The sequence below is a fragment of the Cyprinus carpio genome, chromosome B3 (assembly GCF_018340385.1).
Source record: "Cyprinus carpio isolate SPL01 chromosome B3, ASM1834038v1, whole genome shotgun sequence".
In the NCBI taxonomy this organism is placed as follows: Eukaryota; Metazoa; Chordata; class Actinopteri; order Cypriniformes; family Cyprinidae; genus Cyprinus; species Cyprinus carpio.
In genome coordinates, this window is record NC_056599.1 from 1,886,325 (window position 1) to 1,904,631 (window position 18,307).

At 38.1% G+C, this 18,307-nt stretch overlaps 1 pseudogene; it reads right to left on the reverse strand.

Moving 5' to 3' along the window:
- LOC122136692 lies at positions 1 to 14,043 on the reverse strand (annotated as a pseudogene).
- Between the last annotated feature and the right edge of the window lie 4,264 nt (positions 14,044 to 18,307).

Consider the following 18,307-nt stretch of genomic DNA (forward strand, 5'->3'; position numbering starts at 1 on the left):
CAGAGTTTAAAAAAAAATAGAGCAATAGCAATGGACAAAATTTAGTAAATACTTACCAGAATGACCCACTCTTTTCAGGTACGGGTCAAAGCCAACCCTTCTCACTGCATCAGTCCGACCTAAAAAATAACATACAACTCCATCTACTAGAATACAGTCATCAAAGTTTGGAAGTGGCTGATGAAACCCTTTTTTAACACGTGTTAGGCAGCTGCCTTCCTCTTAATCTCCCTCTTCATATTCAAATTTTAAATAATACTGATCGCCTGATACCACACCACCAAGCTAGACAGAGTCAAAAAGAGAAAGGATTCTCAGTGTCCCAAGCAGTAAGTTTCATAAATGTACATTACTGCATTTAAAAAAAAAAAAAAAAAAAAATTTACAACTTACAATGTCTAGTTCTGGAACCGCTTCCATAATCTCTACAAAGCTCTCAATCTGGGTTCGTTTCAAAAATACAAAGTCATTGTCCACCCACAGGAAATATTTTGTGGTGACTCGTGATCCTCCCTGCAAACCAGCCCTGAAGAAAGCCAATCATCAGCAGCAGGGCACTGAATATGTAATCAATATATAGTCACATATCAGCTAACAGCAGAGCAAAAAATACCAAGAAACCACTGTTAATATAGAAGAGCCTTTTGGTACATGCAAATCCAGAACATAAAAAGTGTTTACCTGTGTAGGGGGCATAATGTAGCGCTCAATGTTTTTTTCCAGTAATAGGTTCGGGCTGTCATTCAAAATAATTATCTTTATCTCTGTGTTAAACATCAGGATACTCTTGATGACATTCAGCTCCTTATATCTCAGAAATGTCTTGGTTACTATGGTCACCTGTGAGTTGACATCTGAATTGCAGTGGAGAGGATGTCTCTCCTGTACATACACATTCTGATGTTCTGATGTGGTAGATGGTGCTGGTGTAGGTCACTCTGGACAGCAGATCATTGAGTTGTGTAAGGTTGCTGGATGAGATGGTCAGTTCACTCTGACCCTGTCCCTCAACCTGATCTTGGTCCCTCAACCAAGACTGAGTGTGATCCCTCAGATCCATGGCAGCAGACACGACACTACATTTGGCGCCCGAACAGGGACTGGAAAGGAGCAGCAGAGTGGACGACCGCTTTTGAGCTGGCTGATGAGCAACACACACAGTGGTGGCCACCATAGAATAAGGTAAGCATTTTTGCTTATATAATTAGTGTGTGTTGTTGAACGGTCAGTTCTGAGTGGTAAGGTCACTTAAAATCTGCTCTTCCAAATTTAGAATTAAGTAAATAAATTAAAATGGGGGGTTTTGTTTCCAGGAGAAAAACTGCATACACATATTTGGTATAATGTTAGGAAGGCCTTGATATGTGACCTAAATTAAGACTAAATGGTGTAGGCAGAAATTTATTGCATGTAAGGGTCTGTGTTTATTGAAGACTGGTCTAAAGAAGAACAGCAATAAACGGGAAACAGTTGGAGAATCGCGCGTAAAAGTCCTTTGGATACCGCTCTGTAGAGGTCGTTAGGGAGATACAGAGGGCAGCACGGAAAGGCATAAATTCCTGCAGGGTACTGCTTTTTTACTGTGTTGAGGAAGTGCATCAGTGAAAGAGCGAGTAGAACTGACAGGTCACTCTAGGGAAGAGTGTTATGTTTTGTGTGTGTGTGTGAAACTGTGTCCGGACGAATGTCTGTGTTAGTGATGAGAATGTTTGAACAAATAAATTCCGTATTGAGTGGGTAAAAGCTGTGCACTGTTCCTGGACCGTCACTTAGGTGTGGCCGTGCAGGATTGGACGCAACTACCGCACTCGAGAGGGATGATTGAATGATGAGCCCTATTAAATTAAGGGACAAAAGTATGAGAGAATGAGCCCTATAGGATGAAGGGACAAAGGATGAAAGGGTTTAGAAGGAGTGAATGTGTTTAGGAAAGTAGTATCAATAAAGTTTGAATCAAGGTCTTTAATAGGCTTTTGCATTTTGGATGTCTGTGTGAAAGAGAAGGAGAAATTTTGTGAGACCAGAGCAGTAGAAGTTAGAGCAAGGCATTAAGTTAAATAAGTATATTACAAAATAATATAAGTGCAGACAAAACAATAAAGAGAAGTAAAGATAAATAAAGAATTATTTTTAGAAATTTAATACATACTGAGTGATAGTAAAATAGAGTTGAGATTATCAATTTATACAAAATGTGTAAATGCATCAGACAGAATTAATAACTAAATACAAAGAGGCATGAATAAAGACTAAAGAATAAAGAAAATAAATGGAAAAACTGGTTAAAAATAGATAATATAAGTTGATAGATGAATAAATATATAGATAAATATAGATAATTAAATAAAAAAAATATATATACAGAATTTAAAAGTATATATTGGATTGTAATATTATAAGAAAAGATATGAAAGCTACTCAGATATGGCAGGAAATAATAGAACTAAAATATCCACTGTGTAAAGAGCTAATAAATAAGATCTCAAACAAATGGCAGAAGAGAACAAAAATATGACAAAATGGCAAAAGGAAGGGACATTCGATGTAGCATTGTGTGAGGAGATGGAAACTCTGGTAAAATAAAAAACTACAAAACTGAAAGCATCAGTAAGAAAAGAGAAAAAAGAGAAGCAAAGAGGGAAAAAGAGAAAAATAAATAATAGCCATATTTAAGAAGGAATGAGAGAATACGTTGAAAAGTTTAAAAAAAGGCCAGGAAAATACTAAACAGGCAGACAAAGAGACAGAGAAGAAGGGAAAAGTATTTTTTGAGCCTCCCTATTTGCCCTCAGAGGGAGAGTTCCCAATCCTCAAGGGAACAGTGGAAGTAACAGGAGAACTGGAGATGGAGGGGCATATAGAGATGGCTGATAGAGAGAAACCAGCTGTGAAAACACAGAGGCAAGACAGAAAGAAAAGTAAAGGCTATTTACAGACTGTTACAGACAGGCACGTACAGCGTTAGAAAAAATGAAAGCAAACCAGGTAGATAAACCCAGGTTTGAGGAAGGATAAGAAAAAATAAGGAGAAAAGATAATAAATAGAAATAGAAGCAAAAGTACAAGCTATGGAGGAAGAAATGGAAGAGAAAATTAAAGAATCAGGAAAAAAGATACAGGAGGTAAATAGGTCAGAGAGAGGAAAAAGTAAGTTGTTCTATAGTAATGAGGATATACATAAAGCAGATGAGTTATTTGATAACAGAAAATGGGAACAGGGCAGAGAAAAGGGGACATTCAGACCACTGGCTGCACAACTCCCAATTTTAATCAAGGGTGGGCAGGGACAGTATGTCCCCTGGGCTTCGCAGGACCTTGAGGGGCTGGTCAATCGCCTCCCAGATATGCATGAGGGGGCTTGAAAGTGGATCAGGGTGTTTGAGAAAGGAACTATGGACAAACTTTTGGCTGTGAGAGACAATAAAGCTTTGCTGGCTAAAATTGTAGGAGGGACAAAGATGGATGAAATTCTTCAAACAACTACTCTTAACAGAGCAGTGAACTCTCTTAATATGGATGGGATTGTTTTTGATGCATTCGGACCAGCAGTGTGGCAGGCACTGTGTGTGGAGTATCCGATCAGACTGAATCCTAAATCCTTGAGAGACAAGAGCAGGGAGACACAGAAAATCAAACCACATATGTTCAGAAACAGCTGACAAGGTGGAAGCAAGAAACTGAGGGGGATCCAGAAAGAGTCTCAGTAATGGCAACATTGTTTAGCCCACTTACATAAAATCCCTCCAAACGCACGCCCGATCCCTGTGCCCATAATTAATGTTTATCCTCAACAGCCAGGACAATGGGAGAGAGAAAGAAACCCATACAGTGAGGCCAGATAGGAAGAGGCTTATACTGGTCCTCCAGGTGTGTGCTGGGCAGATGGAACAGCCCGGACATAATAAAAATGACTATCCCACCTATCCACCTTAAAAGTACCCTCAGTGTGGAAGGGAGAGAGCTCGTGACAGCCTAACCAAGGTCCAGTACAGGGCCCAGTAAACCCTTGGGGAGGTCCCAATTCAGGTTATTAGGGGTGCCCAGAGAATCCTACAGGGGAGAGTCAGCTTTCAATTTTAATAACTAAAGCTGATCAAGAGCTTATTATGCAAATTAAAATATAGAAGGAAAAACAAACCCATGATTTTAAACGCAGGTGTTTTTATACCTGTTTAAATTTAAAAAGATGTCTCACATCTCCCCTTGTCTGGAAAAAATTTGCAAAGACAATAGGATTCTTGGGAAAAATGCAATTAATTCCAATAACAGCTCCAGTGTGCCTACAAACAAAAGATCAAAGTATAACAATGCCCATTCTGGTATCAAATCAGACTCCTATCAATTTGTTAGGAAGAGATGCATTATATAAAATATAGCCGCAAGCAGCAATTACGGGGCCAAGCACTCCAGAGGCAAATTGAGGAGCTAAGCATGGCATGGAGCATCAGACCAAATGCAGAAAGGAGTAACTGAAGCCATTTTAGGATGATTGTAATTGAAATGGCAGAAAAATAAATACAAGCACTAGTATTATGATTAAATGGCTTATCACTTTTGACCAACAGGTGGCACTGTAATCAAATCATTTTGGTGTGTTCTGTGTGAGGTGACAATGGCACACACAATGTTTGGTGTCAGTATGCCAAAGCATTACAGAAATTAGGGCTACAAATTAGGTGTTCTACAGAAGGAATATATATTGCTGCATAGGAGCAAAAATACAAATGGTAATTGCAGAGCCAAATGCAAATGTCTATTGGATAGGACAGATAGAACAAGATGTGAGTCAATAAATGGGGAAAGTTTATTGAAGCACAGATTCCTGAAGCACAGCTACTAAAATCAGAATTTCAATGCACAATGATAAATGATTAACAGAGAGATGAGAAAATAGAACAAAAATGGCAGAAAGAAACAAAAGGACAGCAAATTGTGTCTCCAAGTACATCATAACAGGTAAACGGAGCAGCTATAAATACCAGATGGTGAATTTGTTAAAATTAATATTTTAATAACTAATTCTGTCCGACATACTGCAGAATATCTAGGAAAAAAAACGGGAAACAAAAAATGTAGGACGAATGATGAAAAAGACTTATAAATAATAAATGAAATAATAGAACATTTGCCAGCTGAAGTTCCAAACCCGCACACATCACTGATGAATGTCCCTACTGATGCCAAATATTTTACCGTAACTGATCTTTATTCAGTTTACTACAGTGTGCCGCTTGAAGAAGAGAGTAGGTATTTGTTTACATATACAGGTAAACAGTGTCATTAAGGGAAACATTACAGTGGATTTTGAAGATAAAAAAGCTTTAGGGTGTCAGGTAGCCATATTAGCACCTGTAGTACATATTGAACCTTAAACTCAATTGGATTATATAATTCGAATTAAACAACAAGCAGGCCCCTATGAACAATAAATGTGTAACAGAAGGGAAACTTAAAAAGACTAACAAGAGATCTGGTGTACACATGAAGGAAACATTGTTGCACCTACTTAACTTATGAATATTCTTGTTGCAGATGCGCATGGTTTTGACCAGTGCGCGAGGGGGGAATTGATAAGGAAAATTATGAGGGAAATTAAACAAATGAAACAGAACAAAGTGATAAGAAAAATTAAACAGAACTATCAAGGCCAAAGTAAACAAAATATGTGAAAGCACTAAATTTAATTGGATTAATGCTTTACCTCTTGCACTAATAAGCTATCGCATGCAAACTAACAGGAGGCATGCACTTAACACCGCATGAAATGCTTACGGGTCGACCCATGCATGTGCCATATTGTAAAGGTCCCTGCAAAGGACTGCCTCTAGAGCAATTATAAATGAAACTTCGATATAATATGAAGAAATTAACTGCCATACATAAAGCTATCTATTTACAGGAGAAAAGGAAAGAGCCCAGAGAGGAATCAGAGTCCAGTTGTTCCAGGTGACCAAGTATATCTGAGGGTATTCCGGAGAAAGTGGAATCAGCCCAGGAGAGAAAGACCGTACAAGGTGGTGAGAGCTACTCCAACAGCAGTCCAAGTGGAGGGAAGCATGACATCTAAACCACTGTACTAGAGTTCCCACGGGAAAGGCAGAAAGAAAAGAAAACAGACAACCAGACGATGCAGGAGAAAGAAACGTGGAAAGATCAGAGACACATGATGAAGTGCAAACTGATGAGAGCACAAAGAAATATCCACAAGGAGCTCCTTTCCTCCTGTCAGACGAACTGGAGAGGACAGAGAATGAGTCTGACAACATATCTGAAGACCATCCTATGCCTAATGCATCTAGTAATGCAAACCCAAACTCAACCAATGGAAAACAACCTGACTTCCCTTCAATTGACTTTTCAACCTTTGAACAAAAGTGACAATGATATCAACCCAACAGAACCAATGATAATCAAAAATCGTAGAAACACTGATTATGATGTTCAAGGTGATGAAGACATTAGTCATACTGATGCATTATGGGATACAGCCCAAAATAATGAATGGTATAAATAGGCAGCCTTTACTGCTAGAGAAACAGGAAAAGAAAATTGCTTGCTGTGCTCGAAATCTCCGTTAAACAAAGTAATAGCCATACCAAATCCATATGACTACCGAAAATCTGCCAAATTTGGAAGAAACTTTTGTCATTTAACAGATTTTACCAGACCATATTGTTTTGCTGAATGTCTAGGATTTTTGGGAAATCCTAAATTAACAGATTGTTATTTTGTTGTGTATTACCTATATTAAGAACATTAATCGTCAACGCTATGGCTAAGCAAATGGAAGTGATAAAAGTCCCAAATAATCAACAAATTATCACAGAAAGGAGCCTAAAGGAATATTATGAAGGATGGCTAAACAAACTAAACTTAAATGAACAAACTTTTGATGATAGTTTAAGTGACTCTAACGAGGACAATGAAGAGGTCTAAAGATGAACCATACCCTGGGTGTAAGTGCTAGCCTAACTTCTGCCCAGGATGGCCCTCTACGATACATAGAGTATCTGGGCTGAAGATCAATTATTATAATCTTGTGATATTCAATGGGTTATGTTTTGTATGTATTTTTATGTCTTTTATACACAACTGTGACAACCACAGGCAAGTGCTGAACCAATTACACGCTCATGCTTATTACATTGTTTTCTATTAAAGAAAGGGTTTAGGGAGGCTGGATCTTTTACTCCCTCCTAGTCAACTGTGGAAGGAGATGTTTGGTCCTGTTGCTCCCCAGAGTGAAATTACATAATCTAGTCATTGGTGATAATACAGTGTGACTTATTTAGTCACTAGGTAGTGTTAACTAATAAGACTGGATTATGGAGTAGCACTCTGAATAAAAAATAATCAAATATGAGACTTACTAAGTCTCAGAGGGGGGAAATGTAGAAGATTTTTATTAATAAGATTTTCTATTAATCAAGTATAATCAAGGTGAATTTAGCCACATATGTCTATAGTTATTATTCCATTATAATCCTATGGTTGTAGTATAGGAAGAAAGATGCCTACGTGACTAGAATGTCCAGACCCAGGTGAGAAACATCTGGGAAAAGGGTCTTTCTCCTTACCAGACAAAATAGGGGGCCCCTTCTCTCTGGGGATCGAATTGTAAGCCTAAGGAAAATTATGCAATATTGGGAACGCCCTGTATATGGTATATAAGGAGATACCACATAACATTCGGGAGATCTTCTCACAGAGAACATCTTGGGTTCATTTCTCTCTGAAATAAAGTCTATCTTCTGGAAACAAAACCCCAAGACTGAGTGTGATCCCTCAGATCCATGGCAGCAGACACGACACTACAATCTCCATCCAGAACATCCTCCACTGAGAGCACTCCACTCTTCACACTCAAAGACACCTGCAGACATGACTGTGATTAATGCAGATAAAGTGTTCCTGCATGCTAAAGCAATTTCCAACATGGATTTACTCTTCAATCAATGTCCTTGCAAACACACCAAGCCTGTAAAAGTAGAAACCAGACCAAATTCTTAAAACGGTTTGAAAGCAAAGAAAATCCAAGTATTTGAAAGGAGAGGATGTCATTTTAAATAACATTACTTACCTGGTATTAGAGATTTTTGCATTGGAGATACTGTGAAACCTGTGATTGGATTTTGGAGAGGAGAGTTGTCGGATGCAATAATAAATCTGTCCAAGTTTGCCCCATCCTGAGAAAAATAAATTAAAACATCTACATTAACTTACAAAATGCATGTGAATATCACAAAAATGAAGGTAGGTCTAAAGAGATAATAATCATTTCATGGTATGAAAACAACTTAGTTGTAATAATAATAAAAATAATAAATCATGTTTGACCATATATATATATATATACAGCCAAGCTGATGTTGCTGTACTCCTCTGCTCAGCATTTCATAATGTCCTTCAGTAGTTCTTCTGATATACTACAGCAGGTCTTGCAAATGTACCATTACTGAAACACAATTGAATGATTTGTATTGAGAATTGGTCCAAGTCTGTGTAAAACACAGACACACACAAACAGAGAGAGAGAGAGAGAGAGAGAGAGAGAGAGAGAGAGAGAAGAGAGAGGGAGAGAGGGAGAGAGGCAATAACCAAGTAAAACACATTGAAGCCTTTTATTTAAAAAAAATAAACAAAGCCCTAATGTGACCCCATAAGGCCACTTGTACTGCTGCTGCTGTGCTTACTTTGGTTTGACAAAAATGACAGGTGCTGAGCAAAAAAAGAAATAAAATAAATAAATAAAAGTCACCCATTAAAACAAGGCAAGATGTAGTCTAGCGCTTACAGTTGTAATACCATGAGTGTACTACAAATCACATTGAATTAAAGTGTCTTCTGAATGACAGAAAACAAGAATAGATACCCAGAGTAGCCAGATTCTATTACAGTTTTCATGAAATCCATGGCCCCCAGCTAGAAACAAATGGCCAGTGCAGCACCAGGCAAAATCAAGAAAACTTTAAGCAGGAGGTGGTGGTTGCAGGTCATTAAGAGATTAGATCTGTAAAAACAAATACAGTACACATCAATAGCAGTAGCAGAAACAAGCATAAAATATTTTGAGAACATTATGATTGCAGGTAATGTTGCAGTTCAACATTTTTTCAAAATATTTTACTTTGTAACTGTGAAATTTACTAATTTCTAAGTAAAAACTCTTTCTATACCTTTTTTTTTTCAAAAATAAAAAAAATTGTAAGTAGCCTCAAAACATCAGTACATATGTTTTTATATGAAAACAAAACCAACAGATACAAATTATAAACGTTTTAACTTTTAAACCAGAATAAAATGTACATCTGAAATAAGAAAGGTAGGAAAAATATCAAATACACCTAAAATAAAATTTGTATAGGCCAGCATGCCGAGTATGATTTTCTGAGGTCAAACAGATTTAACCTCGAACCTTCAACCAGATCTCATGAGAAAACGCAAGCATTTTAGGAGTTGGAGATTTCGAATGAATTCATAGCCTACCTGTGAGGGGTTTGCTTGTTGTTGTAGCTGTTGTGAGGAAAGCACACCACAAATTCATATTAAGGCGTGGGTACAGTTGAGCGTATACGTGAAGTTAATAATATATAATAATTGCGCAGTGTGAGATTCATTGGTAACAGAACTTTGTGAGATCGCAATGAACAAAGAGTGACAGCTTTTTAGTGGTTATTATGAGCGCTCTTTGCAAGCTTTCTAGGCAATCCATTTAAAATATAGAACTTTGTTTTTTTCAGCCACACACAGTTTGTAAAGTTTCGGGAATGACATCTGCATATTAGTGTCATCAGTCCACAGTTCAGTTCATATAAAATGAATGCATATAGATGTATGCTGAGGTAAATATTTATGTTTACTTTATACAGTTGGATTCTGATTTTTTATAAATTTATTTCAGACTAAACCACATTTTGCCACCTCTGTTAATTTAATGACTGTGCAATGCTGGGTGATGTAAAGTGACACATCCTAAAGAGATAAACCGTTCATCTGTCTCCTGTCTCACTTCTTACGCGAGTTCCGTAGTGGACTACATGCACCTAACTATAGAAAACAGATTCCTTTACAAGTACAATTGTGTGTGTGTGTGTGTGTGTGTGTGTGTGTGTGTGTGTGTGTGTGTGTGTGTGTGTGTGTGTGTGTTATTAGTTTAGCCAGATGTTTTTGTCTACAGTTCTCAATAATCCAGATATTTTTCTCTTTCCACACTCAGTGACTCAACACAAAAAAAATAGCAAGGGACAGGCAAACATCAGATGCCTCAGGACACACAGACAACAAACGAAGCGCTTTGAATGTTTTTTGATTGTTTTTAGGGAGCACACAGCAAGACATGTTGGTTTTAAAAACAGAATCTGATGTCAATAGTTCAGGTCATTTTATACACGTGGTCACTATGGGATATCAACTGTTGTCTGAACCCAATGAGATGTATGTACTGTAGCAGCAGTCATGGTTCAGACACTGTCATGATCACTGATGGTGTTCCCATAGCATCAAATGCATCAGCACAGTGCTGATGTTCTCTCAAAAGGCAACTGAGCAGAATGTTGTCTCTGAGCCGAATCTGCGCATATATATATATATATATATATATATATATATATATATATATATAAAATAAAATCTATATGAAGATGAGGAGCCTGAAATATGATCATGATGTTTTCATTTAAATAATACCACATTAGATGCAATATTGATCACACATGCATATTTTATTTTTGATAGTGTGAATTATGTGAAATGCAAAAGACAATGCTTTTGATATAAAGGCAAGAATAAGTTTGTGAACTCCTTTTCTACACCATACACTGTGAATGATTATTAATAAAAATGTGAAAAGTACATTTATTTGTGTTAAGCATTTGCGTCAGATTGTTTGTCTACAACTGTAAACTGAATTAAGATCAGACCAAATTTATATGAGTGATAAATGCAGAAATCCATACATTTACATTTAGTCATTTAGCAGATGCTTTTATCCAAAGTGACTTACAAATGAGTAGCAAAACAAAAAAGTAGCAAGGTTTTTAAAATCATATAATAAATAAAATGAAAATGAAAAAATTAAATAAAATGAAAAGATAGAATAGGAAAACAATACAGCAAGCTAGTGTTCGAGGCCTTTTTTTTTTTTTTTTTTTTGCTTTTGGTAATTGTATAATAAATAGAAAAGAAAACAAATAAAATTAGAGAAGCTAGTGTTAGTTTTTTTTTTTTTTAATATTTTTTAAAAGCTGTTAGTAAATAAGTAGAGTGCAAGTCTTAAAGGGTTAAGGGTTTTTTTTTAAGAATAGAATTAGAATAGAGAGTGCTAGAGTTAGAGGGTCAAATAAATAAACAAATTCTTGAAGATGGCTAAGGACTCAGCTGCTTGGATTGAGTTGGGCAGGTCCTTCCACCAGGAGGGAACATTTAATTTAAAAGTCTGTGAAAGTGATCTTGTGCCTCTTTGGGATGAACAATAATGGGCTGTTCACTTGCAGAACGTAAGCTTCTAGAGGGCACATAAGTCTGAAGTAATGAATTTAGGTAAAGGGGTGCAGAGCCAGTGGTGGTTTTGTATGCAAACATCAATGCCTTGAATTTTATACGAGCATCTATTGGTAGCCAGTGCAAATTGATGAACAGAGGTGTGACATGCATTCTTTTCAGCTCATTAAAAATTAATCTTGTTGTCGCATTCTGGATTAATTTTAAAGGTTTGATAGAACTGGCTGGAAATTTTACATTCCTATTATATTATTTTATCATGAATGTCTTTATCTATAGTATTTGCAATTTGCAATTTCATTATCCTTTATTATCAGCTCTTAAAGCCATTATTATACTGATTTGATGTAAAATTTTAATAAATCTGTTATCATTGCACAGTCACTATTGGCATTTTTAACTAGAAAATAAGCCTCATCTTACTGGTACTTATTTATCATGAGAAAATATTCTGAACAACTGTCATAATGATTTACTTGGTTAGACGACAGTTTCACCTTTGAGAATCTATCAAATGCAAACAGTGCATAGAGCGGCTGAGTGAATGTGGTCTGGACTCTGTGGATGAGACTCACTGTGTCAGAGACACTGTAGAAGGACAAAATCCCTGCGCTGTGATCCACATACACTCCTATTCTACTGGACACATGGGTTACAGGAAGAACAGTCTCAAAGTTATTGTGTGTGAATGAGCAGAAAGTGGGAGTGCAATACAATCTCCAGGATTGATTGTTACATCCAGCTAAAAGCTCATTACTCTCTCCCTTTCTCTTGGTGGTCTTATATGCCACTGATATACCCACTCCTGAAGTCCCATCACCGCTCCACTCCACCTCCCAGTAACAGCGTCCCGTCACATTCTCTCTACACAACGCCTGGCACTAACGATCAAATCTGGCTGGATGATCAGGATAACACGGATCTGTGTTTGCAAAAGTCAGCACTGTGTTTCCCTCAGACAGACGGAGACAGTTATTGACTGAGTTCAGATCCAGAGTCAACAGACGGGAATCTAATGAAGATAAACACATAATCACACATGACTTTCCATAATTAACATGTTAACCATAAAATCATCAATGAAACTTTAATTCATGTCAACCAATCAAGAAAAATTTAATTTAAGACTGAAACTCAAAACTATTGTATATGAAAAACAAATGGAAAAGTATGGATCTGAATGCTGAACATGTGCAAAAAAGGTATAAGGTATAAAGAATTTGCTGTGTAATGCAGTATGTTATTACCTATAAACAATAACAAATTAATGTTTTTGTTGTTGTTGTTTGTTTGTTTTTTCTGTTGGCTAAAAGCTTTAAATTCATGATAAAATAATATTACTTGTGTTACAAATGTAAGATGTAAATCCTAATTATAACATCTATTAACAAATAATCTATCAAAATTAATAGTTTTGTTCAATATTATTTCCTCTCACTGTCCTCTGCTGCTGTCTGTGCAGAGCGCTGTTACAGGACACACATACAATCACACAGTGGTTTCAGTGGGACAACAGTATAAGAACTCCAGCACTGGAGGAAGTCTAAACTAAGTCTCAATCTTTTCTTCTATACTCACCTTATGAGACTCTACAGCCTCTCTCAGCTCCTGAAGATCTTTCTCTTTCTGCTGGATTATTTTCTGGAAGTTTCTCTTTTTTTACACCACATGTCTCTGCACAAAACAAAACTGTTTAAATCAACACTAATGTTGAATGAGAACACTAATGTACTAATGTTTTGGGTCCATAAGACTTTTAAATGTTTTGAAAGAAGTATCTTATGTTTACCAAGGCTGTTTTTGATAAAATAAAATAAAAATATAATAGCTATATTGTGAATTTTTATTACCTTTTAAAACAATTTCAAAACACAATTAATTACATCAGTGTCCCTGATTGAGAGAAAAATCATAATAAATGAGAGAAATTTCATTACACTGTTATAGCAGTACCTGTTTCTCTGTCCTCGCTGCTGCAGTTGATACAGTGTAATGATTTTTGTGTTCATCCACTGAACACAATGTACAAATACGCTGCTGGTCAGTATGACAGTAAATTTCTAGCATTTTATCATGTCGAGGGTAGATCATCTCCTGCAGTCGTCCAGTGACATCCATCAGATTGTGTTTTCTACCTCTGAAGAGACTCTCATGCTGTTCAAGATGATTTTGACAGTAAGAGCTTCGACAATCCAGACACAATTTCACTGCTTTCTGTTTAATTCCAGTGCAGGAGTCGCACTGAACATCTCCAGATCCAGTGCAATGATTTGCCGGAGCAGCAGATTGGAGTCTCGTCTTCTGCAGTTTCTCCACCATTTTAGCAAGCACCACATTCTTACCTAAAACAGGTCTTGGTTTGAAGGTCTGTTTGCACTCAGGACATCTGTAGATTCCCTTATGATCTTCCTGATTCCAGCATTTTGTGATGCAGTTCATACAGCAACTGTGTCCACAGGGAATTGTTGCTGGATCCTTCAGCAGATCCAGAAACACTGGGCAGCAGAACTGATCTTCAGCCCATGAGATACTGGCTTCTGCCATTTTACTGTATGAACACACAGAGAGAGAAAACACAACAAATGTTTAATTTATTAGTGTGCTATTAAATGTTCCAAACATTTATAGCAAGACATTTAAATGCCATAAAAATAGCACTAAAACTTAAAGAAACCCTTAATGCAGAGCAAAATACAGTCACAGAATGACAGCTGTGAACTTCAGACAGGCACAATGACTGCGTCGCTTGCCTAGGCTATGCCCACACTGAGGTTGTGCTCACTGAAACAGACTGCTCTCACTGCAAGAGCAAGAGTCTCGCACTGCTTCGCTCATGAATCCCCTTCTTTCATGATGCTTAACTCTTGCAAACCCCCCTTTTGATCACCGGTGCTCTTCTCATGTGAGGATCAGTGCTCTTCGTCTGCAGCAAGCGGTTTGATCTCTTTCAGTGTATCTGAGAAGGAGGCCGATGCTAACAACTCCATGTCACTGACAGCTTCAAATATGGAGAATTAGGCTTGCTCCAGAGAGGATCTTGCTGGGCCTGTTCTTCCTACTTAGCACATGCCTAAACAGTTGACCACTGTAATAGTTAACCCACCTACTCAAAAGAGCACTTCTCATATTCACAACACAAATATCAGTTCCCTGCCCCCGTGCAGCATCTCAAACCACTTGCCACCTGGATACAGGCTTCCATGCACATCAAAATCAGGCAAAGCAACAAATTAACATTATTCAACATATCCTAGCTTTTTACGGAAAATATTCAAACACCACCATGGAGATGGTTCTGCCAATGAAAAGCGAGTCAAGCTTTTACAGCTGCTACTTCCTTGTTCCCGAAAAAGAACTTTGAAGCAGATCCTAATGCAAAAATGCTCAGAGGACTGGTTTTTATTAGTAGATCTGAAAGACGCTTACTTTTACATCCAGATACTTTTGCAAAGTGTGTGGATGTGGCTCTTCCCCTTCTAATACAGATAGAAATCCTCATTATGAATCAACTCAATGATTTACTTTTGTTAGCCAGATCGGAGAAGGAACTCCTTGCAGAGTTTCTGGGGTGCCTTGAGCTCAAAATCAATTTAGCCAAGAGCTCTCTGTCTCCCAGCCAGTGGGTTATCTTCCTGGGGACAGTCTTCAATTCGGCCTAGATGTGTGCCTAGCTCTTGCCGGAATGCTCACTGACAATTCAGAGTTTAATGGCGTCATTCACAATTGGGGCTTCTCGCCCCCTCAAAGTTTTCCAGAGGATGCTCGGCCTCATGTCAGCCGTCCTATATCAGAAAGGTGTTCCATTGGGACTGACCTCCAGAAGAAAGGTGGTCACGACAGATGCCTCCAACACAAGTTGGGCAGCACTGTACATTGACAGACCGGCGTTTAGCTCCTTGTCCAGTCTGGAGCAATACTTGCACATCAACTGTCTTGAAATGATGGCCATTTTTCTGGCCCTTAAAACCTTCCTGCCAGGCTTTTTATCAGGGCACCACATACTCATTCATTCAGAAAACATGAAAGTGGTAGCCTTTATAAATCACATAGGCAGTCTCAGGTCATGCTCCCTTTACTGGATGTCGAGACACCTCCTTCTATTGGCACAGTGCAACCTGAACTCACTGAGGGCAGTTCACGGTCCGGAAAGGCTGAAACAAAGAGCAAACATGTCCCAGGGCAATGTATCTCCAGAAGAATGCAGACTACACCATCAAGTGATTCAGATGGTATGGGGAGGGCAGATGACCGTAAAGTCATCCTCAAACCAAGACACGGCTACATATTCATGTACTCTGTTCAGAGCACAGGTTATCACCCTTCTAGCTCTGCCTAATCCAGAGAACAAGCAGGGTCCTAATTTACTCTGCCCAGTCCGGGCTCTTAGAGTGTATGTGTCACGTGTATGTTCTGCTTATTTGGTTTTTCCTGTCCTCGTCATGTGAATTCTTCTCTGGTTGTGTTTGATTAATTAGTTTGCATTGTTCCCAGGTGTGTCTCATTAGTTTCTGTCCATTTAAACCCTGTTTCCTAGAGTTTTCTTTGTCTGCTGTTAAATGTCATCTTACTGTAGTTCCTGTGTTTGCCCACTGATGATTAAATTCCATATTTGAAGAATTCTCCGAAGAGCCACAACCCTGTCAGCTACATGAGGGCATTCGTGCCGCTTGCCCTCGCCAGCTCCCTCGAGGGGAAAACCCTTGTGATGCGGTTCCGGATCAGGATTACTTACCATCGCCCCGTGGAGCTCCCAGACACCACCAACCTCTATTGGAAGGAGGCAGTCACCCGGTGTCTGGAGAGCCTTCAATCCCAATCCGGCACCCATCTGCCAGCCGTTCCCGAGTCAAGTCAGCTGGCTGTTTCTGAGTCGAACCTGCCGGCCATGCCCGAGTCAAGCCCGCCAGCCGATCATGTGGCAAGCGGTTCCTCAGTCAAGCCTGCCAGCTAACTCCATTGCCAGCTCCTCGAAAGCACCTTGCTGTGCCTGCTCCCCCAGAGCGCCCTCCAGTGCTAGCATCTCATAAGTGCTTCCCTGATCCACAATTAAGCCCAGGGAGGGCTTCTGATTCCCCATATAGCCTACACAGGGCTCCAGTTCCCGAGTATAGCCCACGGAGGGCTCCAGTTCCCGAATTTAGCCCAAGAAGGGCTCCTGAATTCTTGTTTAGCCCAGGAAGGGCTCCTGATCCCCAGTTCCGCCCCGGAAGGGCTCCAGATCCTCAAGTAAGCCCAGGGAGGGCTCCTGTCCCCGAGTTTAGCTCAGTGTCGACTTATGTATGTAAAGGCTGTAAAGGTTATGTATACTTTGCACCTGTTCTGAACATAGACTGATATTTTATGTCCAATATTAACTCACCCAGTGTTCATTAAAGGCAATATAGACCATATACATAAAGTAATTTTTATTCTATTTTTCCATACATTATGATTTAAAAAGTCTACTTAAAATACCCTTTTCACCTTTTCATCTCTGTAATAATCCTTCCCTGCTGTTTTGAAAGTAGACACATTTTATCATAAATTATGTATTTTAAAAAGTTGGGGGTCAAAATTAAAACTCTTGGAGGATGTAGATATTAATTATTTCTGACAAAGAGCAAAAGAGAATGTGAACTACAGTATCTACTGTAAAGTGTTTTTCTAAATTGTTTAATTAAATTCTGCAGTGTTTATTATAAGGAGGCTTGGATCTAAAACCTGGTTCTCAGTACTCACTACTCATGAGTACTTTTAAATAAGCTACCTTTTACTTTTACTCAAACAGTTTTTTGGAAAAGTACTTTTACTTTACGCACATAATTTTTTTGAAAAGTAATAATACTTTTACTTGAGTATATTTTCAGTACTCTTTCCACGCCTGCTGACAGTCAGACCTTGAACTCACCTGTAGCCAGTCGAACTCAGTCAATGACCTCGAATAGTGCAAGTGTTGGAAAAGACGTGTCGTTCTTTATGACACATATCATAAAGAATGACATAGCAGTCAATATCAACCTTTGTTCACCATTTTTGAGCTTCGTTCATCAATACTCATTTTTGTTCAATTTACACTTCTGTGATGTTTCATTAACACAGATCCGATTTAGGTGAATACATGGCATTTTATATTGCGGTATACTTCATCAGAAGATTTGAGGAGGATTTGGTTTATTTGCTCTGTTAATTTTTATCTAAAATTGAAGTAACATACTAATTGAAAATGGGCTTCATGACAGATACTTGAGCATCTGTCAACTTTGTCTTATGTGTGGATGATTCAGTTTTACTAAAGCCTGTGCTTTCTAATTTTTCACAAACAGCTACTCTGAGCAGAAATGCAGCTCTAAATGTTTTAATTAGTGGTGAAAAATAACAATGCAAAACTGTCAAAGGAAACATTTAGTGTATACATTCTATATTCTAATAGCCAATTTTTCTATTTACTTTTGGTTGTAAGAGTCAGAAAATCAGAAACAAATTAAAACATTCAGAATGAGACTCTTAAACCTCATAGAACCTTAATAAAGAGCAAAACACTGCATGTCAAAACACTGCATATTAATATCACTGCATGTCAGACTCTGAACTCACCTGTATCAAGAGAAAATCACTACATTCAGTGCCTTCTGTGACAGTTTGACTCTTTAGCTGAATAAAGGACAAAGGATTTGTTGATCAATGTGGAAGTATCCACAGCTTTTCTAATCGTTACTGATCTCTAAATACAGGCGTGGAGTCTTGCAATTTCTGATTCCTGTAAAGTCACATCATCTACAGTAAATCAAAGCTACAAAGTTCATTCAAACAAAGTTCATTCTTTCAAGCA